General features: G+C 43.0%; 1 long non-coding RNA gene across 2 annotated transcripts in view; it reads right to left on the bottom strand.

Moving 5' to 3' along the window:
• Positions 1-877: 877 nt before the first annotated feature.
• LOC142312314 (uncharacterized) overlaps positions 878-27,828 on the bottom strand; it is a 70,818-nt gene continuing 43,867 nt past the window's right edge. Inside the window, exon 3 of one of the 2 annotated variants that reach the window (XR_012754357.1) lies at positions 878-2,570. This is a non-coding gene — a long non-coding RNA (uncharacterized LOC142312314). Of the gene's footprint in view, positions 2,591-27,828 lie in introns of both variants that reach the window. The other variant, XR_012754358.1, reaches the window with a different exon arrangement.

Here is a 27,828-nt window from a genome sequence, read left to right on the forward strand (position 1 = left end):
CGCCTCGCGGTTCTTGTAGCTCGTCGGTGCACGATGTGTATCGGGCAACCATTGAGACAGATGCTGGAGCTTCTGCTGCCAGAGCGCTGATGTCAAAGGCAGGAGCAGCGACTGACAGCGGAAGCTCCTCTATCGTCGCGATGGTCACCCTCGATACACATCCTGTACCGGCAAACTACAAGAACCGGGAGGCCGGCACTGGAATGGAAGGTAAGGTGTAGGGGTGTGTGTGTGTGTGTGTGTGTGGTGTGTGTACACTGCAAGAGCAGGTCAGAGTGCGGAACTGGAAGTGTGTGCGGTGAGTATTTGTTTACGAACAATGCTTTGCTGTACGAGCAGAGTCGCAAGCTTACAGCAAGCTTTGCTCGTATAGCGAAATACTTGCACACCAAGTTACTCGTAAACAGAGGTTCCACTGTATAGTGTTTCTCCTGCTTTGGCAACACTAATTGTATTTTGGTCCTGCCAATAAAGCATATTTGAATTTGAATTTATTAAGATTTTTAGGTATGTAACCAAATTGATATGTAACATCTTCCACCCAAACCCAATTTAGCATCTTTTTTTTTTAATTTTATTCTCCCTTTCTTCCAAAAGCCATATTTATAATTGTACATACTTGTAGCGGAGTGTGCCTTGTTTTTTTTCAAAGCTCTTGTTTGTTACAATTCTCGCTACATTTTGATTACATTTTTTTGACTGCTGGCCATTGCTAGCTGCGTCAACCATTAGTAGCTAATATTAAATTTCCCCCTTTCACAGTTTTTTAAAATGTCATTTTTTTCAGAAAATACAGTCAATGGAAAAAAGCTACAACTGTATGCAATTCAGATTTCAATTTGTTTTATTTTGATCGCAACAAACACTGTTTGGCACAAAAGAATGGCATCATAAATAAATAAAATATATATATATATTATATATATATCTACAAATGACAAAGTTTTAGAGAGTTATGTTGTTCAGTTTCCAAACATGTCAGAGCATGAAAAGCACCCTATAGCTGGAGATGTTGGGGATGGGGGGGGGGGGGGGTCTCTTTCAGGGTCACGGAGGAGGATTCCAGATTAGATCTGCGTAGATTTATGTATGAGGAAAAATGAGCACACGAAGAGGTGTCTCTATCCGGGAGAAGCTCAATGTTCTTCTGAACCTTGTATTCAACACATAGTATGTATATACAGCTTACTCAATACATCCACGTTATCTATTAACCAACCAGCTAGCCGGGCATAGTTCATTTCTTGTCCAAACAGCCTGAGCAACATTCGTTAGTAAAACATTCAAGTGTGTCTACACATAGATGAGAGTCTATGAATGGAACAATGTAGGTTACTTATTCTCTTCTATTCATGAATGTCAGTTGGCCATCTGAAACTACAGATAAGCATTCCTCTATGAATAGAAGAATGCTAGTCACCTATCTGAAACCACAGATAAGCATCTCTTCCATTCAGGAATGTCAGTTACTCATTCATGAACTAAAACTTATTCTACTTAGCCCTGAGCATAATTTGTTTTAGTTATACATTGTTAATATTTCAATTAGGTATATATGGAGAAGCAATACATAAAGCATTGAAAGGACAGATCATCTTATTATACTGGACAAACGACTCATAGCCTAGGCCTTCACAGTCCCCCCTTAATAAGATTATATGTTTTCTTACTCAGTGAGGGCTACCCAGAGACTACAGTATCCCACAGCTATGGCATATAGGTGCGTGCTATCCACGCCCTCGGGTCTTTCCTAACATCTTCACCTTAGTTCCCACAGAGGGGATCCGAGCCCCGTGGCCCCCTTCTATAAAAACCTCTTAAGCTTGACTTTTGGTCGTTGAGCTTTGATGGTAACCATTGTATCAGATTTGGAGGGGGCTATTGGTTTATGTAATACTGAAGGTTAGGTTGCCATGGCTATAGCCTCGTTTGTCCCCTTATTACAAATCTTCTTACAGCAAAATCCATTAAACAGTAATTATAATTTATCCATGCAACATTTTTTGTTAACTGTGGCGATTGGAATAAGAGACTCAACCCCCGCTGCTACTTAATCTTTTGCTTCATACTCATGTGGGACCCCCCCTTGGGACTCCAATTAGGTCTATATCCCCAATCTTCCCCAGTGTTCCATCCCACATCATTCCATGATCTGCAGTTCACATTGCCTGTACGCGTTATGCACAGATAAAAATAAAATTGCGCTCCCCTCCGTGCCCAAGCAGTCCCCAAACAGTCCACCACTGAGCCAAAAAGAAAGTGTTCACAGGTGATGTCATATTGACCCATAGTTCATAGGGTTTACCACTAGGGTTTTTTTTTTATCTCCATTCCTTCGGTTAGCAAGACACTACTCATGAAAAGGATCTTCATTCTTTAGCTGGAACAAGCTTGCAATGGGAGGCGTGGACCCAGGTATTTCTTCCTTCTAATTTGGCAGATGTGGGAGTCGCCAGCAATACTTAGTAGGGACCATCATACAGTGGCTCTAGGCAATGTCTCTTGACATGTCTCTTGACCAACACAGTCTCCTGGCTTCAAACGGTGGCAAGTGTCATCTCCTGTAGAGTCTGGGAGAGAGAGGAAGAAACTACAGCATGTGTGTTAGTTAGTTCTTTAGCAAGATTAAATACAAACTGCACAATCTTATTTGATTCTGACAATTCCTGGGGTCTGAACCCTGCGATCGGGGGAATTGACCCAAACAAAATATAAGGGGACAACCTGTGTCTAGCCAATGGGGTCGTTCTCACATGATACAGAGCAACCAGGAGTAGATCCGGCCACTTCAGGCCAATTGGAGAAAACATCCACTACTACTAGGCAGTAATCATATCTCCCACACTTGGGCAACTGGATGTGGTCGACTTGGATCCTCTGGAACGGGTACAGGGGCTTTGCTAAGTGTTTGGGTGGGACTTCTGGCCTTCCGGTATTACAAGTTTGACAAACATGTCAGCTCTTATAGGCAGCAAGCATGGTAGATATCCCAGGGGAATTCAAGAACTTGCGTATCACTTCTAGGCTCTGATTTTTCCCTCTGTGGGTGGGGCCATGTCACCAGGCAGCTATGGCGGCATACATTCTTCTAGGAAGGCAGGGTAGACTGTTGACCTTCCAGATGTCACCTTCTAGCTTGGCTCCATCTTTCTTCCATGTCTGCAGTTCTTTTCTTGTGACTAGCCTTTGTTCTGCCTTGAGCCGATCCATTGGTGTTCTACCGAGATTTATGCGGTCTCTGGGATCTTCTGGTAATTGATGTCCTCATGTATCAGGGGGTGAGGTGGAGGCCCTGTGATTGGGCTCAAGGGTCTTTCTAATCCCTTACACACAGGGGCCTGACAGTGCTCACTAGATGTCTTCTTCACTACTGTAATCCTGATGATCCTGAGGAACATTGGGATTTTCTTGTTTACAGTCCTGTGGAAGACGAGGACGGGGGCATCTTTCTGGTGTGGTCCTCTTACTGGATAGACCTGGTGATGTGAGGGACTGGGGAACCACCATCATTACGTCCTTGTACAGATCTTTGTGCCCTTCTAAATACTCCCACTCCTCCATGGAGAAATAGATGGTGACATCCTGATACCTTATAGGAACCTCTCCAGGAAGCAGCTCAATCATCTTGTAGGCGAGTTCTAGGATCTTCTGGTTCAGCTAAAGATAGGTCTTTTAGAATCCTCTTATTCTGTGCTCCAATCATAACCATAGCTTGGACCTTCAAGATGGCAACTTGTCTTGGCCTGGACAGGGCAAACATCAGTCTGCGGACACATTCTGTATTTTTTGACTGAAGTTCCTGCTGTGGTGATGAACCCTCTATTTGCCCATGACACCAAAATCACACGCTAGGCCAAAAGCACATCGAGGGTCTGTATAAATATTGGCAATAGCATCTTCAGCATAGGTACAGACTTCAGCCAGGGCCACAAGTTTTGCTTCTTGGGCAGACATTCAGGCTGAGAGTGCTGTAGCTTTGATCACTGACACTGAGGTGGTTACAGCATAACCTGTATGAAGGTGTCCTTTCCATCAGCAAATCTTGAGCAGTCTGTAAACAGAGTATAGTCTGGATTTTCAAGTGGGTGTTTAGAGACGTTGTTGGGCGTGACAGTTTCTTTCCCGATCTCCTGGACACAATCATGATGCTCAGCTTCATTTTCCTCACTACTACTCCCTTTTTTTTTTTTATTATCCAAAGCATAATTGGACTCAAAAGAGTGTGTGGCACCGGAGTTCTACATTTAGGCATAAAAGTCACATTGTACCTTACCGGGAACACCATAAATATCGCGTTATGTGTAACTTTATAATGGTAAACTATTTCAATGGCTTTATAAGCTTTGCTTGGACCACAGACATCTGCATTACAATCTTTCTATAAAAAGAAAAACAGATGATTTATTAAGACATCATAAACACAGAATACCATAAATCATCCACATACCTTAAACCAAATTATTAATAAATTAGATTATTAATAAAGATTATAATAATTAACTAATGGTACACAGCCTGACTTCTATGTTTCAATATCTACCAATAAATCTAAACAATGTACACAATTCAAATTTTTTTCTGTTTAGATGGAAACCGTAAAATAAAACACTATTGTCAATTACTTTTTCCAATATAATTTACAACGAATTGCTAAAAGTAGGGAAAAGTTTGGTTTTTTTTTTATATAGCAAATAGGACTGAAACTTTAGTTGTTTGACCTACAAACTGGGAAAACCTGTATTTTGGGTCCACCCCCTGAAGTAAAGACCAAACCGGGCTTGTCTTCTCCTTGTTGGGTTAAAAATCTCTCTCCTCCCTTTTTTATATTTATTTTTTTTTTTTTTAAAACATTCAACTCAGAATTCCCCCATCCCATCCACAACTGGAATACATCCTTTCATTTTTCCTTCTCATCTTCCATCAGATCTGTTTCAAAAGGTACGTTTATCTAAGGGTTTTTTTTCCTCTTAGTTTATTGCTTACTAATTAATAAGACATTCCCCCTATGACTGTGCTGACTCAATCCAACCTGCACACTGGATATATCTTAAGTGTCCACCTCCAGCACAACCTCTCAGTCATTAGACATTCTGTCTTTTAGTATTATAAACTTTTACTAACCGCTTTTAATTTATTATTTTCAATATAGCAATGGACTTCAACATTTTGATCCCTGACACTCACATTGCAAATACTCATTAAATCCAATTTCCTACTAACCTGACACTCTATGACTGACCCAACTCCCAAATATCACACACACACACACACACACACACACACACTTGTCCATGATCTTAGTCTAATTCTAGATAAAACACCTTTTTTTTCCTGTCTGAGTATATAGTAGTCCACCCAGTCTGTGTAAACATTTTTACACAGCACATGGTCTTCACACATCCCTCTCACACTTTTGTAATAACCATGCCTCGACCACCATGTGCTTCATCCACCATTTTAAGATCGGACCTAAAATTTCTGCCACCAGGAATAGCACATGGTTTATCACAGTATTGCAGCCTAGAGTCCCCACATCCACAACAAAGTTCATTCATCTGGATTTTCCGGTCACAGCATTGCCATTTTGGTCACTCACAATGGTACATTTTTATAATATACATAACTCAAAATTCTGTCTTTTTTTCCCTTCCCCTTCTACCCAATTCTCTCTATATAGACTTTTAGAAACCCTTCCCATGCATTGTCTTTCAAAACATTTGTTTGTTTTTTTTAGGGTACTAATCTAGCAAAGTTCTCTGCAACAATATACATTGCTGGGGAATTTTGAGACCTTACAATAGATAAACACGGTTCATATATACTGTACACTAATATCCATGAAAGAAAGGGAAACCAAAATATTAATGAAATACTGGCAGTCTGTATCTCAAAAAATCTAATTCTCTATAATACACATCTCTGTTGGATCCATTTTTTTTTTTTTAACAAATGGATATAATACCTTCCAACATTATTGGGATAAGTCTTTTAGGATTTTTAGTTTAGGTAACACTGTACAAAAATATGTATTTACCTGCCCCTATTCTATTCTAAGATATAAATGTTGCCAGACTTTTAAAACACCAATTGTTCAAAAATTTTTTTTTTTTTTTTTTTAACACAAATAAGAGGTCCACACTTCAGGGATTCAAAGTAACAAATTTTGTACTTGTCAACTCTATTCTCACCAGGCTATCCAACATATTCCTCTGATTCTTCCCGAATGGTCTGACCACCTTGTGAAACCATTTCCTGGGCCACTTCCCCAGCATGATGTAAATTTTAATTAGCTGGGTTAACATACCCCCCGTGTCTCCTGCACCTTCTTCTATTTTAACCTATCCTTCTGACTGCAACATCTGCGCTACACTTTACCAAACACCTGGACATCTTCCTACAATCCTTTATCCTTCAACTTCACTTTCTCTTCAGCGCCGCATTCCATTGTGACGGCTGTAACCGTCCGCTCCTAGGCAAACCTATCACCTTAAAAATCTCTAAGGCATGGCGCACAACTTTCTTTTCCTGACTGTCACTAATTCTGTAACATTCTGCGAACTTTCTCAACTTTCTTTTTCTCCACCTAAACATTGTTGCTTTCTTGGCGGCAGTTGGATTACACTAATTCAAGACTATATGGTGCACGCTACAGTCCGGCCGGCACTGGGCGTTCCACCCTTACTCTAGCTCCCTCAGCTAAGTAAAAACAAAGAGGTGTCCCGTGAAAGGAGGCGAACATACAAAAATGTCACATACAAGAATGCCCCGCCCTCCGGACTTTGTCAGTTGTACCAATGTATTGTCCTAATCCCCATCTTCGATCACGGGTATCCCCCCCGCATTCTCAAACTATGGATTGGGTCAGTCTAACCAGCTATATCCAGCTGCTGTTGTCTTACCCACTACTATCCATCATCCGGATCCCTTGTGACAATTCAAATCCACACCACAGGGTAGAATTAGAGCTACTGGGCCCCCAGCAGGCACCACCACCTTGTCACCATCGGGTACCTTTAACTCCGATGGGGACACAAGGCCTGACACCCACTCCTCTCCAAGAACAACCTTGTCGGCAGTGAATACACAGTATGTAACACTTACCGGGGTTGTAGGTTGATCAGGCCTGTTGGAGCGGGGGGAGGTCCTGGTCAGTGACGTCCAAGGTATCGGGGTGTCCAGGTTTCGGGATGCTCCTTATGGAGGCCCCACGTTGGGAGCTAAACTGTTGTGGGAGCCCTCCAGGGGGTCTCTCTCAGGGTCGTGGAGGAGGATTCCAGACTAGATCTGCGCAGATGTATGTATGAGAAAAAATGACCACACAGACGTGTCTATCGGGGAGAAGCTCAATGTTCTTCTGAAGCTTGTATTCAACACATAGTATGTATATACAGCTTACTCAATTCATCCACGTTATCTATTAACCACCCAGCTAGCCGGGCATAGTTCATTTCTTGTCCAAACAGCCTGAGCAACATTCGTTAGTAAAACATACAAGTGTATCTAGACATAGATGAGATTTTATAAATGAAACAATGTCAGTTACTTATTCTCTTCTATTCATGAATGTCAGTTAGCCATCTGAAACTACAGATAGGCATTCCTCTATGAATAGAAGAATGCTAGTCACCCATCTGAAACCACAGATAAGTATCTCTTCCATTCATGAATATCAGTTACTCATTCATGAACTAAAAAACTTATTCTACTTAGCCCTGAGCATAATTTGTTTTAGTTATACATTCTGTTAATATTTCAATTAGGTGTATATGGAGAAGCAATACATTAAAGCATTGAAAGGACAGCTTATCTTATTATTATACTGGACAAACGATTCATAGCCTAGGCCTTCACAAGGTAAGGGTTTGGGTTTCAAAACCTTTTGACAATTAAAAGGTTAGGTAACACATCCTCTTTAGCAAAATGTTCTGTCGCGTCCAGAGTTATGGGGTACACTGTCCCGGGCAGTGTATATCTAGGGAATGTCACTTTGGTGGCCGTTGCCAGGTTCCGTGCCCTGGGGATTAGATTAGTGTTCACACGTGATGCCACTTGCGGTCTTGCGGCTATTTGGATGGAGCCGCCGCTTCACAAGGTCCACTACTGGGTCTGGTGTTAATGGCAGCCTGGATGTTAGACCCTCCGCAAGCAGGGTCAGGCCCCAGAGGGTAGGTGTAATGACTGGTGTCGGAAGAAGGTAGTCCACACAAGGGGTTAGGTTCAACTGGTTCTTTACTCACTTTCTGGTGGTAACTGGTCGCCCAAGGCCGGCTGGTTTCACCTTTAGGTCCCCTTTGTCCCAGTGTTGTAATCTGGTACCTTTTTCCCCTGCACCTGTCTCTGGTTAGTGGGTCCCCGTGGCGTAGAGCAACTGGGGCTTCCTGTCCGGTGGATTTTCTTTCCACTGCTGTCCACGTGACTGTAGTGTGAACCCTGTGGGGTTGGAGTCTCTGGTCCTGTCCCCGGCTCTCTCTTTGCTACAGAGTCTCGGATTTTTAGGGTCAGCGAGGTCCTTCATTGTCCCCTCGCTGTGTAGGTTATAAGGCCTGCCTGGAGTTTTATGCCTAACCTAGGGTCCTGTACCCAGTTTGTGTGTAGTTCCGGGAGTACTCTACCGGCAACTACCCTCCCGAGTACCAGGTTACTGTCAACTCCTTGTCAATGAGTCTCCTTGCGTCCACCTTCACTCTCTCATTCCTCTGTACTGACTGTCCACAGTCTGCCCATCCCACCTGGTCAACTAGTGGACTGGACTGGCTCCACCTCTAGGCAGCCATCCACTGGTCTGACACTAGCTTTGTACCACTCTATGGGGATTACCTGGAGTGTTTCTGTGTTACCGGCACTGGTCTTCCGGGGCCCTAGGGGGTAGGCCCTGCATCCTAGTAAGGATGCAGAACCTTGTAGCTCCCCGATGGCTTCAGGGGTGCTACAGTTCCATATTAGAACTGGCTTTTAAAAATGTTATCACATTTAGGATTATTCATACCACTACCTATAGTGACTGAGCCTCTGAGCAGTGTGATTGGCTGCAGTGTTTGGGATATAATTCTACATCTCTGTCATACTTTCTATATTAAAACAGAATATTTCATTTAGATTTGGTTTCCAAATAGATTAAATGGGCATACATGTAATGCACCAACACAACTGGCCCTCAAATAAGAGCCATCCACTTTGAAGTTTGATTTAGATAGATAGGATATTTGAGATATAACTCACTCAGGGGCATTTGAGGAAGGCACAACAAACAACTTAACAAAACGTGCAGATTCCTTTATTGAAATCATATAAAGCAAGTCAAACAAGGAAAGTAAATGGCCTTTCAACAATGGCACTACAGTGTTAGTCCAGCACACAAGTCCAAGCATGGAGACTTCACATAGAAGGACTTCTTACCTCCACACACAGCTAAAACCTCACTTGGGCTTTCTTATCCCCACCCTGGAGTGTGGTATGGTGTACATATGTGAGCTGCCAGTTTTACCCAAACCCTCTGACTGCTTGTAAACCCAGCCTTTGCCACATCCTATTAACAATCAATGCTACATGTACTGGAGCTAGCTTCCAAACTTGCATCACTGTGGATGACTACTTCCGTGGTAATACATTCAGTATCTCTCATATATTATTATAATATTTTATATACATCTACTTTGTAACTCTGCCTTCGATCCAAATTTTTTATTAAGTTATATTTTTAAAGATGGATTAAACAAGGTTTTATTTATAGGTAGCTAATATCCATGAAAAAAAATTGACCCAAGAGTTGACAAAATTTTAGAACTTCACCACAGTGGTATTTGTAAAAAAAGATCTTACTTACGGTTCCGGCGCTGTGATGTGAGGACGCGGGAGACAGAGCTCCGCACGTTCCTCAGCCCCACACACCGACTCAGTAGGCTGAGAGGGGATTGCGGAGCCAGGAGCATCACAGAAGAAATGGAAGTGATGAGACGATTGATTGTAAAGGGGGGGGGAGGGGGGGGAGAGTTGAGGGGTTGTCAGTTGACAATAGATTCAGGTTGCATAGTTGGGTTCAGGGAAAGCAACGCTATAAGCACACCGAAAGAAAACTGAGGGCAGTTGGGGGGGTAGCCAACAGGTTTATAGTTAATGCCAAGAAGGGGACACAAGGTTGCGCCCAGGCAATACATAGTTGTCAGTACACAGCGGAGTTAAGGCAGGGAAAAGACCAGGGAAAGGCGCCAGGACACACACAAGTGAGAACATATAGCGACATAAATGTCCCGAGATGTTGGGATAATTGTTAAATTAGTCACTTGGAACGTAAAAGGTTTGAAGTCTCCACATAAGCGCATGATGATATTACGACACCTTAAAAGACTGAAGGTAGATATCGCACTACTGCAGGAGACCCACCTGCAAAAAGGGGATTTTTTTTGTATGCAAAAATTATGTGTGGGGGCGGTAGTCGGGTCGGGATCCCAGGGAAGGAAGGCAGGGGTAATGATCTTAATAAACAAACACTTTACTCACGAAATAGTGTCCCAAGACAGTGATGATGGTGGGAGGTACATACATATCAAATTAACTAGCCCACAGGGAGAGTTTAGCATACACAATATATACGCCCCTAATAACGAACAAAAGGCCTTCTTTGACTTTAACACCAACAAATTGGGAGGGGATGTAGAACCAAATAAGATAGTGGGGGGAGATTTTAATGCAGTAGTTTCGAAAGAGGAGGATAGGAGGTATGGCAAGGAACAAGGTAGGCAGAGCAGGACTACAAAGGGTTTGATAGCCAAATTACTGGAAGACAATGTCAAGGGAGGAATTTGCGTTGAAGACTGCTAATGGAGTCCTCATTTGGGATATCCAGAGACGATGCCATATAAGCTGTATATCAGTGCCAATATATATCAATGTATATAAGACAAAGAACACACAGATAACATGCAACATGCTCTCTCCTTGAGACAGCGATACCCACTGAACTAGTTTAATAAGATAAATCCAATTATACCGTAAGCATGAATAACCTTGAAGCTAACAAGGAGTGCTTTCACTCCCCAATTTCTCACATCACACTCCTGTCCTCCCGTACATTCCTTTTGTGTGAACATTACTGATAAGTGTTTGTAGCTTCACATTTTGGCTTCATTATCTTTGGTTAACTCCTTCATGACTATACAACTTTGAATTATACTATAGGTCTGTGCAATTGCTACATAGACAGATAATTTTGCATCTACATCTACATTTTGATTAGTTATATACACAGATATTCTTATTACGTTTAAACAAACATACTACAGCTCAAGTGACCTCCACAGTCCCCCCTTAATAAAATATCTGTGAATATTAACTTTAAATTTTAAAAATTTTTTTCGATTGAAATATATTTTATTATTTGGGACTTATTTGTGACCTACTGCCCTTGGGACTTTAATTATATCTATATATGCGGGCTTTTCATGAGATCGGTTTAATTTAACACTACAGACTTTAACTCCCCCCTTAAGTACTTATTTTATACATTAAAAATAACTATGATTTATAGGGGCTATTAGAATTGGCGTTATTACTCTCATTAGGGCACATTATCCTGATTAAGAAAAATTTAATCTAGACCTTATTTAAAAATTAGCACATAATTAAAAAAAACAAAAAACAAGAACATTTGCTATAAATTGTCCATGGTTCTTCTTTCCGGATATAAAACAAAAGAAAGATGCTTGGTCAGTGCTAGTCCACTTAGGGCCATTTTGTGAATCTGGATAATCTGCTCTTGATAAAAAAAAAAAACAACAAAACATGATGAGGCTTCATATACAGTTAGGTCCAGAAATATTTGGACAGTGACACAATTTTCGCGAGTTGGGCTCTGCATGCCACCACATTGGATTTGAAATGAAACTTCTACAACAGAATTCAAGTGCAGATTGTAACGTTTAATTTGAAGGTTTGAACAAAAATATCTGATAGAAATTGTAGGAATTGTACATATTTCTTTACAAACACTCCACATTTTAGGAGGTCAAAAGTAATTGGACAAATAAACCAAACCCAAACAAAATATTTTTATTTTCAATATTTTGTTGCGAATCCTTTGGAGGCAATCACTGCCTTAAGTCTGGAACCCATGAACATCACCAAACGCTGGGTTTCCTCCTTCTTAATGCTTTTCCAGGCCTTTACAGCCGCAGCCTTCAGGTCTTGCTTGTTTGTGGGTCTTTCCGTCTTAAGTCTGGATTTGAGCAAGTGAAATGCATGCTCAATTGGGTTAAGATCTGGTGATTGACTTGGCCATTGCAGAATGTTCCACTTTTTAGCACTCATGAACTCCTAAGTAGCTTTGGCTGTATGCTTGGGGTAATTGTCCATCTGTACTATGAAGCGCTGTCCGATCAACTTTGCAGCATTTGGCTGAATCTGGACTGACAGTATATCCCGGTACACTTCAGAATTCATCCGGCTACTCTTGTCTGCTGTTATGTCATCAATAAACACAAGTGACCCAGTGCCATTGAAAGCCATGCATGCCCATGCCATCATGTTGCCTCCACCATGTTTTACAGAGGATGTGGTGTGCCTTGGATCATGTGCCATTCCCTTTCTTCTCCAAAATTTTTTCTTCCCATCATTCTGGTACAGGTTGCTCTTTGTCTCATCTGTCCATAGAATACTTTTCCAGAACTGAGCTGGCTTCATGAGGTGTTTTTCAGCAAATTTAAGTCTGGCCTGTCTATTTTTGGAATTGATGAATGGTTTGCATCTAGATGTGAACCCTTTGTATTTACTTTCATGGAGTCTTCTCTTTACTGTTGACTTAGAGACAGATACACCTACTTCACTGAGAGTGTTCTGGACTTCAGTTGATGTTGTGAACGGGTTCTTCTTCACCAAAGAAAGTATGCGGCGATCATCCACCACTGTTGTCATCCGTGGATGCCCAGGCCTTTTTGAGTTCCCAAGCTCACCAGTCAATTCCTTTTTTTTTCAGAATGTACCCGACTGTTGATTTTGCTACTCAAAAAATGTCTGCTATCTCTCTGATGGATTTTTTCTTTATTTTCAGCCTCAGGATGTTCTGATTCACCTCAATTGAGAGTTCCTTAGACCGCATGCTGTCTGGTCACAGCAACAGCTTCCAAATGCAAAACCACACACCTGTAATCAACCCCAGACCTTTTAACTACTTCATTGATTACAGGTTAATGAGGGAGACGCCTTCAGAGTTAATTGCAGCCCTTAGAGTCCCTTGTCCAATTACTTTTGGTCCCTTGAAAAAGAGGAGGCTATGCATTACAGAGCTATGATTCCTAAACCCTTTCTCCGATTTGGATGTGAAAACTCTCATATTGCAGCTGGGAGTGTGCACTTTCAGCCCATATTATATATATATAATTGTATTTCTGAACATGTTTTTGTAAACAGCTAAAATAACAAAACTTGTGTCACTGTCCAAATATTTCTGGACCTAACTGTATACAGTTTGTGGCACAGACTTGGAAAAACCTTCTGGGATAATGGGTAGAATAGCAGCCTCTTTCTGCTTTGGTTGTGTCGGGTCCATTGGTTTCTGAGATGTGATGTCAACTCGCGTGTAACTGCCAGTGCTCAGCAGACTAGGCCCGGGAGACATCAGCCTGATGGGATAGGCTCCTCCAAAACTTTTCCCGAGATGAGAGAATCTATAGCTAGTATTTTATATTAAAGGAGAATCACTGAATATATCATAACTTGGAAGGAGACAAAAGCATTTGTAAATAATTAGATTACATTAACCAAACCACATTTTTGGGTCTATGAAATGGCTGAATTAAGTATTTTAGGTTACTCAATTCGTACCCTCAACAGTCCCCCCTTGACTTACTTCTGCCATTTCCAAATACTAAGGGTACTGTGTTCCCTTAGGAAAAGAGGAAGAAAGATCTGTTGGGAAACCTGCCTGACTGAACGTTGAGGCATGGGTGGAGAGGGGAATGGGATTTCTTCACCGGTTTGAGACCAAGGACCCCTAGGCGAGTCCTCACCCTTTGTAGTTGGACTTTCCCATGTCTCAAGGTTCTCTAAGTCCTCTCTTCTAACTGTTTTGGCAATGATGGTTTGGGACTGTACAGGTGTTTTTGTAAAGGATAAATATGAGTAGGACGCTTAGTGAAGCTCCGGTGGAGCGACCCTTCTGCAATGCGGGGCATGAATACATGTTGTCCTGCCGTTGAGCTTTATCGAAATTTCTGTTTCCTTTTAGGATTAGTCAGTCTCCTAACCGAAAACCATATACTACTAACTCTGATTTAGGATCTGGAATTAGAAAATACACTTGTTTATTTCTCTAATTAGTCAATCATATAAAGATTATACATGCTTTGCGCTAGACCAAAAAAAAAACAAAAAACAAACAAACAACATGTTACATTGGAACCTGTGTATTACTAAAGAGAAACACAACATACACTAAAGAGAAACAAAACACGCATTGATTTACAACTTTGATTTTTTGGATTTTTTTTTTTTTTACATACCACTTGCATTATGTGGATTTTCAGCAATGACGTCGTTTTCTGCAGTGGAAAGCCTCTGACCAGACCTGGAAAGAAATCTACACAACACGCACAGACTTACATACAACGTGCTCATGATAAACATCTATAATCAGTTTGCAGTCTCTAAGAATGGGCAGAGCAGGTGCAGGGTGTTTCAACAGACTCTTTACAGTTTTTCCTCATTGTTTTAAGAACGTGCTTTACAAGACCGGGTGAGTTTGCCTACCTGGGTACTGAACCCTGGCGTCACCAAAACACAAACTGATATCCAACTTTCACAGATATTAGTCCATGTTACTTGGGCCATCATTAAAAGAGATCTCATGGCAGAGAAAGCTTACCGCCCTTCATCCGTCAGCTGGCTCCCTGCGTCTCGCACTGCACTCCTTATTGGTTCACTTGTTCCTGTAGGGATTTAAGAACACAAGGAGTGACAGAAGTCACTGACGTGACCGGTGTCACCGAGGCATGGTCTTTATGCATGGTAAAGGACTCCTCAACTCTAGGCCCGTTCACTGCTTCTTGGTCAGCTGCACCTGTGCAGGGATCTCCATCCGATTCCATCAGCTCAGATCTAGACTTTTTTGGCATACCTAGCTTATTTGACAACAGGAAATAGCTACATCCTACATACATTTTGACTATCTTACCTACCTCTGCTCCACCCATCTAGAGAGGCACTTACGTCACTTCCTGCTGTACCGATAGGAGGGGAGGGAGTGGCCTAAATTTAGACTACCTCATGTTGTGTAACCTGTAGCATATCCAGTGCAGAATCGACCATCTGGTTTCATCTATAAAAACAAAGACTAAAAGAAATATAGATTAGATCATTCCTATAACAGACATATATTCCTACATTCATAATAATCCAATAAACATGACATAACTGTTGCAAAAGAAAGGCCAGCTTTAAAGCCTGCTTTAAAGCCTATCCAATATATCTGCTGCTGGAAAAATGCAATAGATATCTACTTCCTTCCTCCTTATATACTACTTTGGCAAAATATATAGATCCATAACAGTAAACAATATGATTAACCAACAAATTAATATAACTTATACTTGATAAATTTTGAAACCTTACAACAGGGTTCATAGGTATTCTGTATCTACAAAAGAAAAAGGAAAGTACCGTATTTTTCGCTTTATAAGACGCACTTTTGTTCCCCCAAATTTTGGGGGAAAGTAGGGGGTGCGTCTTATAAGCCGAATATACGGGGGGGGGGGGTGGTATATATATATGTACACTGCAGCGTCCAGGGGAGGTGGGGGCAGCAGCTCTGGAGCACAGGGGAACGCAGCCTTTGATCTCCTGCACCCGCTCATATAATATGCACAGCCGCTGTCCATCTCCAATGGTGCTGAAATCGCACGCAGTGAGGGGCTGGTGAGCGGTGCATATTATATGAGCCTGCGTCCCAGTGTGATCGCACATGCCCACCCCGGTGTTAGATTTGGCCCCCAGGCTGCTGCTCATTCTAAAATAAAAAAGCTTTACTTACCCCTGCAGCGTTTTTCCCCGTGTCCCTGCTTCCAGTGTGATCAGGCAGGCAGAGATCTCAGCCTGCTGTGCCGATCACATGACCGCACTGAACCAGGAAGTGGAAGAACAGAAGCACGGAGGGAGACAGGAGGGAGCTCAGCGCTGGAGGAGGTAAGGAAAGAGGGTTTTATTTTACTTTGGGCAGCAGCCTAGGGGCCATATCTGACACAGGGGGACTTGTGCGATCTATAGGGGCCATGGGCAGCACTATGGGGGCGATATCTGACACAGGGGGACTTGTGCGATCTATATAGGGGCCATGGGCAGCACTATGGGGGCGATATCTGACACAGGGGGACTTGTGCGATCTATAGGGGCCATGGGCAGCACTATGGGGGCGATATCTGACACAGGGGGACTTGTGCGATCTATATAGGGGCCATGGGCAGCACTATAGGGGCGATATCTGACACAGGGGGACTTGTGCGATCTATAGGGGCCATGGGCAGCACTATGGGGGCGATATCTGACACAGGGGGACTTGTGCGATCTATATAGGGGCCATGGGCAGCACTATGGGGGCGATATCTGACACAGGGGGACTTGTGCGATCTATATAGGGGCCATGGGCAGCACTATGGGGGCGATATCTAACACAGGGGGACTTGTGCGATCTATAGGGGCCATGGGCAGCAGCATGGGGGCGTTATCTAACACGGGAACGTGTGCAATCCATAGGGGACCATAGGCAGCACAGGGGAACGTGTGCCATCACAAGGGGGCTATATTCAATATAAGGGGGTTAATTTTAGGATGGGGGGCTATGAGGGACATATACCCTATATGATTTGTTAGAGGGACACTGGCATTATAAGATGGACCCCATTTAACATTAAAAAAAAAAAATTCTCTTTTCCTTCACCAAATTTGGGGGTGCGTCTTATAATCAGGTGCGTCTTATAAAGCGAAAAATACGGTAATCAATATTGGCAGTTTGTATGCAAAAATACAAAACAAAAACCATAAAAAAAAAACAAAAAAAAAAACCCCTAATTTGTATATTTTTAAAAAATATACTTTTCTCTGCAAAATGAATTTAATTATTTAAATAGCAGCAGAATTCTATTACCGTATATGCCGGCGTATAAGACGACTGGGCGTATAAGACGACCCCCAACTTCTGCCCTAAAAATATAGAATTTGGGATATACTCACTGTATAAGACTACCCCGCTCCCAAATGAAAAAAAGTCTGCTTTGATTGCAACATGTTAATTTTAATTCCGCGAGAGCCGTACAATATGTTTTTAAAGGGCCATTGACAGATCAATCGCTCCAATGTTCACTTAGTACAGCAAGGAATGCTCCTCCCTGCTGTATAAAGCCACAACTGGACTGAAACAATGGTACTACACTCTGCTACAAACAGACACACACACACACAACTCTGCTACAAACAGACAAACACACACAACTCTGCTACATACAGACAAACACATACAACTCTGCTACATACAGACAAACACATACAACTCTGCTACATACAGACAAATACACACAACTCTGCTGCTCTGTGGGGCCTGCACCCGCGGCTCGGCGGGTACAGCACCCGCGGCATCGGCGGGGGGGGGGATTGGCAGGGCATACATCTGGAGGGTTAGAAGCAGCTCACCGGGGCCCATAATGGGCACAAGTCCCCCTGTGTTAGATATCTCCCCCATAGTGCTGCCCATGGCCCCTATATAGATCGCACAAGTCCCCCTGTGTCAGATATCGCCCCCATAGTGCTGCCCATGGCCCCTATATAGATCGCACAAGTCCCCCTGTGTCAGATATCGCCCCCATAGTGCTGCCCATGGCCCCTATAGATCGCACAAGTCCCCCTGTGTCAGATATCGCCCCCATAGTGCTGCCCATGGCCCCTATAGATCGCACAAGTCCGTCAGATATGGCCCCTAGGCTGCTGCCCAAAGTAAAATAAAACCCTCTTTCCTTATCTCCTCCAGCGCTGAGCTCCCTCCTGTCTGGCTCCGTGCTTCTGTTCTTCCACTTCCTGGTTCTCAGTGCGGTCATGTGATCGGCACAGCAGCCTGAGCTCTCTGCCTGATCACAGTGGAAGCAGGGACACAGGGAGAAACGCTGCAGGGGTAAGTAAAGCTTTTTTATTTTAGAATGAGCAGCAGCCTGGGGGCCAAATCTAACACATGGGGGACATGTGCGATCACACTGGGACGCAGGCTCATATAATATTCACCGCTGCCCCAGCCCCTCACTGCGTGCGATTTCAGCACCATTGGAGATGGACAGCGGCTGTGCATATTATATGAGCGGGTGCAGGAGATCAAAGGATGCAGGCCGCAGCGTTCCCCTGTGCTCCAGAGCTGCTGCCCCCACCTACCCTGGACGCTGCAGTGTACATACACACCCCCACCCCCGTATATCCGGCGTATAAGACGACCCCCCACTGTAGCCATTATTTTAAGGGGGTAAAAAGTCGTCTTATACGCCAGTATATACGGTAATAATCTATGAAATTTGGAACTCTAAGGATTTAACAAAATCCACTCCACCAGCCGGAAAAAAACCCATGTGTGTTAGTACATAAGACAGAAACAGCTTTGGAAATCTGCTGAAACTACCTTTTATTTGTTTTTCCTCTGCTCTCTACAACTTGTGACTAGCAGCAGCTTACTGAAAACACTCCCACACATCCCTGCGCTGACTTATGCCCCCCCCCGTCTCCTTCAGGATGCACGATGTTAGAACAGCTGGTGGGAATAAACAGATACAAGAAAAAAAAAAAAAAAAACATGGGCAGAACTTTCACTATAGAAATATATAAAATATATTTCTGTACCGTGTCAGCCAGCAGAAACAAAAATACTACAGAAACATATTATAGAAATCTTAAGATTGATGGAGTGGAATGGAGAGCATCATTAGAGCGGGTAGCTTGGGACTGGAAATCACTGCAACAAAAACAAGCAGTCCAGGGCTCCCCCCTGTATCATTAGGGAAGGTTGGGGCAGACTCCTGGGTGCAGCCGGACTGTGGGCAGTATCCTGGGAAATCTCCTGGGACCGATTTAAAGGGATACTATGATACTCTGGGGAAAAAGCACACCAGGCTTCAGGTAGATCATTACTGAATCTACAGGGAACACCTTTGTTGTAAATTTATGTGTTGCAAGTTTTGGTTACGGTTTTGAGGGTACCTGGCCAAACACTAAGATTTGGGGATATGACACTTTCTTTGATAGTGACCGGGCTGACCACAACGCCAACAATTCTGTTGCTGGCTCTGCTGGTTTTGTTGATTGGGAGCTATGTATATGGAGTTTGGGCCCTGCTGGGGCATGGGCTGTGGTGGGGGCTGCACCGGCGCGGTTGTTCCTCAGATTCGGGGTAAGGCTCACTATGTGTCCTAAGGGAAAAAGGGGGATCCAAGGGGAGGGGATTGGTAATTGGGGAGTGTGACGGCAGACTGGCCGGTGAGGGGAGAGACGGCATTGCAGGTATGGGAGGGAAAACGGGTATGGGTGTGGAAAGGGTTAAGGGATGCTGTCTAGTGACTGCAGCATCTGTGAATATCTCCGGGACAAGGGAATAGAATGGGGATCAGGTTGTGGGGCAGCAACAAAACAACCTGCCGGAGGACCCTCAGATCTGTCCTCAGACTCTGGTAACATATAGAAAAACACAACATCTCCTCGCTCATCCTCTTTGACCTCAATATATCCTTCCAACAGCAATGCCTGCGATATTCTGCCAAACAATTCTGCATCATTCAACAATCTGTCTTTTAACTTGCCCTTTTTTGCTTTCAATGCTATTGCCCATAGTGACAGTTGTAACCGACCTCCTTTTGGTAATTATAACATTTTAAAAATCTCCAAGGCATGGCGTACAGCTTTCTTCCCTTCTCTCTCTGCAACCAGCTCTAACACATTCTGTGAACCTTCAGGCCTCTCAACTTTGTCTCCTCTGTCTGAACATTTTTACTATCTTGGTGGTGTCTGGATTACACTAATATGACTATGCGGTGTGCGTTAAAGCCCGGCCGGAACTTAAGGCTACACCTCTATACTAGCTGGCAACTCCTCAGCTATATAGTAATAAGGGTATCCCGCGTCACGGAGGAGGGGTACAAAATGTATTCCCTCGGGACTTGATCAGCTGCACCAATATTTTTTATTGTCCTAACTCACTATCTTCGGTCACGTGAAAATCTTCCGTGTCACGGAGGTCGTACAAGAATGCATATGCACATACAAACAAGTCCCGGCCTCCAGACTTTGTCAGCTGTACCAATATTTAAACGTCCTAACTCGCTATCTTCGGTCTCGGGAACCCCCCCCCGCGTCTTTAATTACAAACCGGGTCAGTCTAACTAGCTATATCCAGCCACCACCGTCTTTCCTGCCCTAACAACCATCCTCTGGATCCCGAGTGACACTCGATCCACACCCTAGGGCTGGGATCGTGCTCTGAGCTCCAGCGGGCACTACCCCCGAGTCACAATCAGGAACCTTTTAACACCGATAAGGACACAGCCCGTCACTCCCTCCTTTCCAAGAACAACCACAACGGCAGTGAATACAAAATATGTAACACTTACCGAGGGTTGTAGGGGGATCAGCCTGGTTGGAGCGGAGGGAGGTCTCAGTCCGTGACATCCAAACGATCGGTATCTCCAGGTCAGCAGTGCGTCCGTGGAGCCCCACGCTGATGGGCGCCAAACTGTCAAGGGAGGAATTTGCGTTGAAGACTGCTAATTGAGTCCTCATTTGGGATATCCAGAGACGATGCCATATAAGCTGTACATCAGTGCCAATATATATCAATGTATATAAGACAAAGAACACACAGACAACATGCTCTCTCCTTGAGACAACGATACCCACTGAACTAGTTTAATAAGATAGATCCAATTATACCGTAAGCATGAATAACCTTGAAGCTAACAAGGAGTGCTTTCACTCCCCAATTTCTCACATCACACTCCTGTCCTCCCGTACATTCCTTTTGTGTGAACATTACTGATAAGTGTTTGTAGCTTCACATTTTGGCTTCATTATCTTTGGTTAACTCCTTCATGACTATACAACTTTGAATTATACTATAGGTCTGTGCAATTGCTACATAGACAGATAATTTTGCATCTACATCTACATTTTGATTAGTTATATACACAGATATTCTTATTACGTTTAAATAAACATACAGCTCAGGTGACCTCCACAACAAATCTGCAGGACAGTTGGAGAACGCAACACCCATATGAACGTGAATTTACACACTACTCACACCCACACGAAGCATGGTCAAGGATTGACTTTATGTTAGTAGACCAAAGACTCTGGCACAGGGTCAAGGATGTAGACATAGAGAACCTGGTTATATCCGACCACAGCCCGGTGACCTTAGACTTAAATGACAATACAGGAGGGGCTCGGATTATATATGGAGATTTCCATGATTCTTACTCAAAGATAAAGATTATTAAAACATTAAAGGAGTGGTGGGAGGAATATTGCGGCACTAACAGCGGACACGAGGAAGAGGCAATGCTATTCTGGGAAACAGCGAAAGTAGTATTAAGGGGGAGACTGATGGGGCATGTAGCCAAAATCAGGAAACAGACGCAAAAACATTACCAGGAGGCAAGCACTAGTTTGAGAGAGAAATACACAAGGTACCTAGAAAACAAATCCCAAAAAGCAAAAGAAGAGTGGAAGGAAGCAAAACAAGAGTTTGACATGTGGGTAGGAAAACGAGAAGAACTAGTAAGGTCCCAGCAGGAGGTTGACTTGCACCGATTTGGCAATAAGGCAGGTAAACTGCTGGCTAACCTGGCAAAGGGAAGACGACCGTTGACGTTAATAGCTAGTATGACAAGACAGGATGGGACCAAATCGACGAATCCGCAGGAGATCAACCAGATCTTGGGGGAATACTATGCCAAACTATATAGTAAGGGGGATGAAAATGGAGAAGGAAGGAGGGAGTGGCTAAAGACATTAGGACTTACACAAATAACCGAGGACGAACTGACTAGACTGAACGCGGACATCACAATAGAGGAAGTGCAAACAACAATAGGAGAACTGAGTATACATAAAGCACCGGGGCCTGACAGGTTCAATGGGGAATTCTATAAAGTACTAAAGGAGGAATTATCACCAACGCTGACACGTATGTTTAATAAAATGTTAGGGGGTAAGGGAATGTCTAGCCATCTTAACACTGCATATATAAAACTTTTACCCAAGGGAGACAAAAATTTGGACAATCCAATGAATTATAGACCAATCTCACTAATCAACCAAGCCCTTAAACTAGTGGCCAAATTGATGGCCAATCGATTGGCAGAGGTATTACCAAGGCTAATTTCTCCCGCCCAATCGGGGTTTGTAAAGGGGAGAGCAGCCGTGACAAACGTAAGAAAGGCCATGATAATAATGGACGCCATCAGACACAGGGATCTACAAGGAGGGGAATTTCCAGCCATGATCACGTTGGATGCTGAAAAAGCGTTTGATAATGTGCAGTGGCCATGGCTGGAAACAAGAGTGGCGACATCCGGATTTTTGTCACGACCCTTCTTTGTCCAAAGGGAAGAGACAGGGGTGCCCGCTGTCTCCTCTTGTTCAATCTAGCCATTGAGCCATTATCAAAAATGATCAATGGAGGAGATTGCTTTGAGGGCATTAACATTGGAATGGAAAAAGTACATTCAGCTCTATTCGTGGACGATATCATATTATTCATGAATAGACCACAGAATGACCTTTTAAAAACAATACAACAGATAGAGAGATTTGGGTCTATGGCAGGTTTTAAATTGAACAAGACAAAATGTGAAGTACTGTTTCTGAATGAACGAACCATGTCATCCCTGAAAACCTATGGAATAGGGGATAACATATGTGGGATACCGATAGCAAAAACTCACCTTAAATAACTGGGGATCCAGATGGGACGCCAGCCTGCCTCGATTTATGAATTAAACTTCAAACCGTTGATCCAGAAAATATAACGAGAGCTAAAGATGTGGGAGGGGCTGCCGCTATCCCTGCTAGGTAGAACTGGGGGGCAATATTACACACGTCATTGGCCAATATTCCGAGGAAAATTAAGCACTCCCTGGTATGTAGAGATACGATAATGGCGTGGAAAGCAGCGAGGAAATAGGTTTAACCTGTTCTGGTGAATCTCCAAATACCTAAATATCTGGAATTTTCCGGAATTCCCAGCAGGGCGGGAAAACAAACTATTTCTAGAATGGAGAAATAAGGGGATCAGTGGTGTGAAAGATCTGCTCCATGAAACGGAACATAGGTGGTTGACCCTTGAGGAGATGGTGAATAGGTACGGGCTTTCTCCATTCCAAATCATACAATACAAACAGGTGGAAAAGGGAATAATGGGACTATTGAGGGATGTTAGAAAAGAACAGGTAATGAATGAAATGGACCAATTTATAATGAAGGATAAACAGGAGATTACCATCTCCTCCCTGTACAAAGATCTGAGAACAGCACTGGTACCACTGCACTCTGACCAGGTATGGGGAGCGTGGGCACGACAACTAAAAGATACAGAGGCAGGGGAAAAGATACGGCAGGGATGGATGAGGAAGGAGGTGATTAATGAGGGCTGGAGGGACACAGTTTAGATTAATGCACAGAGCAATTTATGGTTTTAACATCCCTACCAAGCAGACGATGAATAAAATAGAACATTGCCCCAAACGTAAACAGCCGAAAACGGACTTATACCACGGGATTTGGCAGTGCTCAGAAAGTCAGAAATTTTGGGGAAAAAAAATGAAGACACTTATAGAAAAAGTATGCGAAGTGGAAATTAAACTAGACCCATTGTTATGGATTTTCCACCACAGGACTAAAGAGAAGGAAGGAGGAGGAGATAGACGGGGGACCACGATTCCAAGACTCTTTCATAATATTGCTATGATAGGGAAAAAGGCCCTACTACGCAGATGGCTCGAGGAATCTGTTCCATCAGAGGACGAGGTGGTCAATCAGATTAAAAAGCTGCTCAATATTGAACAGTTGGAAGCCGAAAGAAATAAGGACGAACTAACGGGAAACTTTTTTAAAAAATGGAAGAGATTTATAGTACAATAGTATGAAGTTGCAGAAATACGGAAAGTGGTATCTCCTTTCACTAATACGGAATGGTATCTACTGGGAGACTTGCAAGGCACATTGGGAAAGCTGAAAATACACACGCAGTAGAGACACGACAGTAGGGCGAGACGAGGGTTTCAGAGAAATAGGGCTTCAAACGGGAATCAGAATATAGAGGAGCTGTGTGTTCTTTCGCGACTTATACCTTGTGTTCTGTGTATTAAAAATGTTGGGGGGGATAAAGTGGGAATAAAAGAGGGTGGGTTAAGACAAGGGTGGGTAAATTGGTAAGGTGAATTTATTCTTGTTCAAATGTTAGACATATTGTAATGATTCTGAAAACTGCAATAAAATTTGTTTTCAAAAACACACACACACACACACACACACACACACACACACACACACACACACACTTTGTACTTAAAGAGCTGTTTGCAGGGCTTGAACTTCCAGATTCCTCAAGACAAAAGATATTATCCCACATTGAAGGACATAAATATAAGGGGTCGAAAGTCTAAAAAGGAACCACAACCTCTGACAAAGGCAAGGTTTTTTATTTGGTTTCCAAGTGGCAGCAAGAAGATTATTGATCTGGCATGTACGGTCGTCCTCATTCTAGGAAGACCAAACAGAGCAAAAATTTATTTTATGCTATCAAAGACACTGGCAAAAAAAAAAACAAAAAAAAAACAAAAAAAAAACAAAACACAACAACAAACAAACCTCCTTTCAACCTATGGTAATAGTATTACCCTGCTTGATGCCACTTACAGGACAACAAGATATGCGCTACCTTTGTATTTTCTGTGTGTACGTACAAATGTGTGCTATACTGTGGTAGCTGCTTTTGTGGTTCAACATGAATGGACAGAGTATATTGTAGAAGCTTTGAAAATGATTAAGGACTGGAATCCAAGTTGGAACCCATCTTGTTTCATGGTTTACTTCTGCATGGAGGAAATGCATGCCATTGCTCAAGTGTTTACAGGTAATTTAATGGGAAGTTCCGATCCCTAAAATGCCCTTTATAAAGTTTTCTTTACACTCTAAGCATGTGTGTCACTAACTATTATAAAATGCCGTACACTTCTTACTATCTAATCCCTAAATGTTATGTTTTTGTGATAAAGGTCTCTTTACACTCAAAGCAATCATAAAAAGAATGCTCTAACGTGGATTTTTTATTTTTTTTTCTCATTACAAGAAAGTGGCACACGTGTATCGTACTGGGACCCAACAATTTGGAATACGAACAATGGTCTAGAAAGGCAGCATCAGACTTTGAAGCATTCATATATATCAAGTCTGAAAAACTGTAATTTCAGCCAGATGATCCGTGTTTTTTTCACTGAAATGTATCAAAAGTCAGTCCTTATTTGTACTTCTACCATGAACTTATCAACCTTAATGTTTTTTAAAAAGTGTTTTTTTTTCTTCATTTGCTTTCTGCTTCCATTTACCTACATTTATAGAATATTACATTTGAAGGGAACCAGTCATCAGATCCATGATAACTCAACCCGCAGGCAACTTGTGTAATTATAAATTAAGTGATAAATATCTCACATACTTGTGTTCCATTGTTTCTTACATCTCTGTGCCTTAGATCGGTGTGCATGCGCGGTCTCCAAGCAGAGTGTTTTGTTCGGGGGTGTATCTATCATCTGGGACTCTCAGAGTCTTCCCCTCTTGCGTCGCGGTGTTATGTGACCCGTTGTCACGTGGGGGAGGATTCTGGTTGCCCTGGAGCAATATGACGCGTTTCCTTGTCTGCACACTGTGTTGCACAGCGCATGCGGCGTTGATATGATTTACTATTCGCCAGTGCTCTGTATTTAAACATACACCCTGCTGGTATGATGCCATGCCCCCCTGATTAAGGGAATCACTGAAATGTGCGTTGGTTGGGACCTGGCGCCATTCCAGCCGTGAGATTGTGCTTGAAGGTTAGTCTGACATTGGCATAAAGTAAACAATGTATTTGTTTTCATTTATCACAGGGGCTCTTAAGCACTTGCTATTTAGTTGACTTGCACACTATGACTTGTGATTAGGTTCTTATTATTGGCATTGTATTTGTTTTACTCTAACCAGCACTTCCTCTCCTTGCTGCTCTGCTACACCATCTAGTGCACTTTTCTGCTATAAACACCCCATTTTTTAATTGATTATTTCACAATAAAAAATTTTACCTTTGTTTCTGGTTCTCTTTTGTGGACGGTTATGTGTTGTGTTTGCCATCTATGCAAAGGAAAAACAAAAACACAAAAAAACCCGAGATATAAAATATAACGCTAATATCTCATCTGTGTGGTCCAGGGGCAAAGAATAGCAAAAAACTAGGATTTCCTATTATTTTGATGCCCTTGGCACAGCCCACAAGACATCCCAAAACGAGGTCACAGATGGGAGGGTGAGCTGAGGTAATAAGAGTCAGTAGCCCATTTTTGGCCTTTGTCAGTTCAGGAGGACAGTTAAACTGTCGTGCCGCCCGTTTGTTATCCCTGGAGACCCTCTCTCCATAAATTCGGAAGACACCTCTATGGCACGAGTTTAGTAAGTGATGTTTATCCCTTTGTACATTTTTTATATAAAACACTGCCCATTTTCAAATTAAATGTATAAAAATTTAATAGCCTCTTTCTTCTTGCTCTATATAAGATTCCCAAATCTGAGGAGTGTTATGCCATCTCAAACGGGTGTCCGAACTACCTGTAAAGTTCGGTGGTGGCAGAGAAATTCTTTTTGCGTAGAATTATCGGGGTGCTACCTGTAAGGATTCCATTAGCAGGAATTGGTGATATACATTACCCATGCTGGAAGACCTTCAATATTTGGCATTAGTAGCTCAGCAGCCTCATTTACTTGTTGTCCGGCAGTACCGAAATTGGCCTGCCGACAAGGGGGGGGGGGCGCTAGAGCAGTTTGAGTGGGGCAAATTGGTAACAGCGGGTGAATCTTACGAGACCCCTACCCGGCTGTTCATGACAATTGGTCACAGCAGTGGGATATAAAGCATTAGTGATCTGGTTTCAGCAATCATTCCGCTCACTAAAACTCTACAGGATCCCTGGAAGAATTCTGTGCAAATGTTTTGAGGATCGAACTCAGTGTTTAATATACTTGGAACAATACGATACTTGTAGCAGTTAACCACTCCCTTCCCTCGTTTTTCTATCCTTTTATTTGGCAATTATGGCTGCTTTGACCAAAGCCTGGTATGGCCAGCTGACAAAAGGAGACTTTCTGCCATCTGCAGGACCAGGTAGATTGATGCCAATGGCAAAAACAAGCTGGACATCATTAAAAAGCTGTTGCAAAAGGATGCAAAGCAAGTCTGTGCCCCCAGCACTGATGAAGGGGAGGCAAGCCACAGCCTGGATGGTGCTGCTGATAGGGTCTCTTCTGCAGCTTCAAGCCAGAGCAGCAACCGGGGCAGCATGGACTCCTACCTGCAGATGGCCATATGGCAACTCTGCACAGATAACCGGGATGGACGGCTGAAGCTCAGCTATATCGGGAGGCTGAGAGAACAGAGTGCCAGGCCCAAGCAGAGCGAGAGGCTGCATAGTACAAAGCCCAGAGAGACCATGAACTGAAGGTCCTCCAATTCCGGCAGCAGATATCTTCCTCACTGAACTGTGAGTCCAATAATGCCAAAAGCTTTAAACCACA

This window comes from Anomaloglossus baeobatrachus, chromosome 5, assembly GCF_048569485.1.
Source record: "Anomaloglossus baeobatrachus isolate aAnoBae1 chromosome 5, aAnoBae1.hap1, whole genome shotgun sequence".
Lineage (NCBI taxonomy): Eukaryota > Metazoa > Chordata > Amphibia > Anura > Aromobatidae > Anomaloglossus > Anomaloglossus baeobatrachus.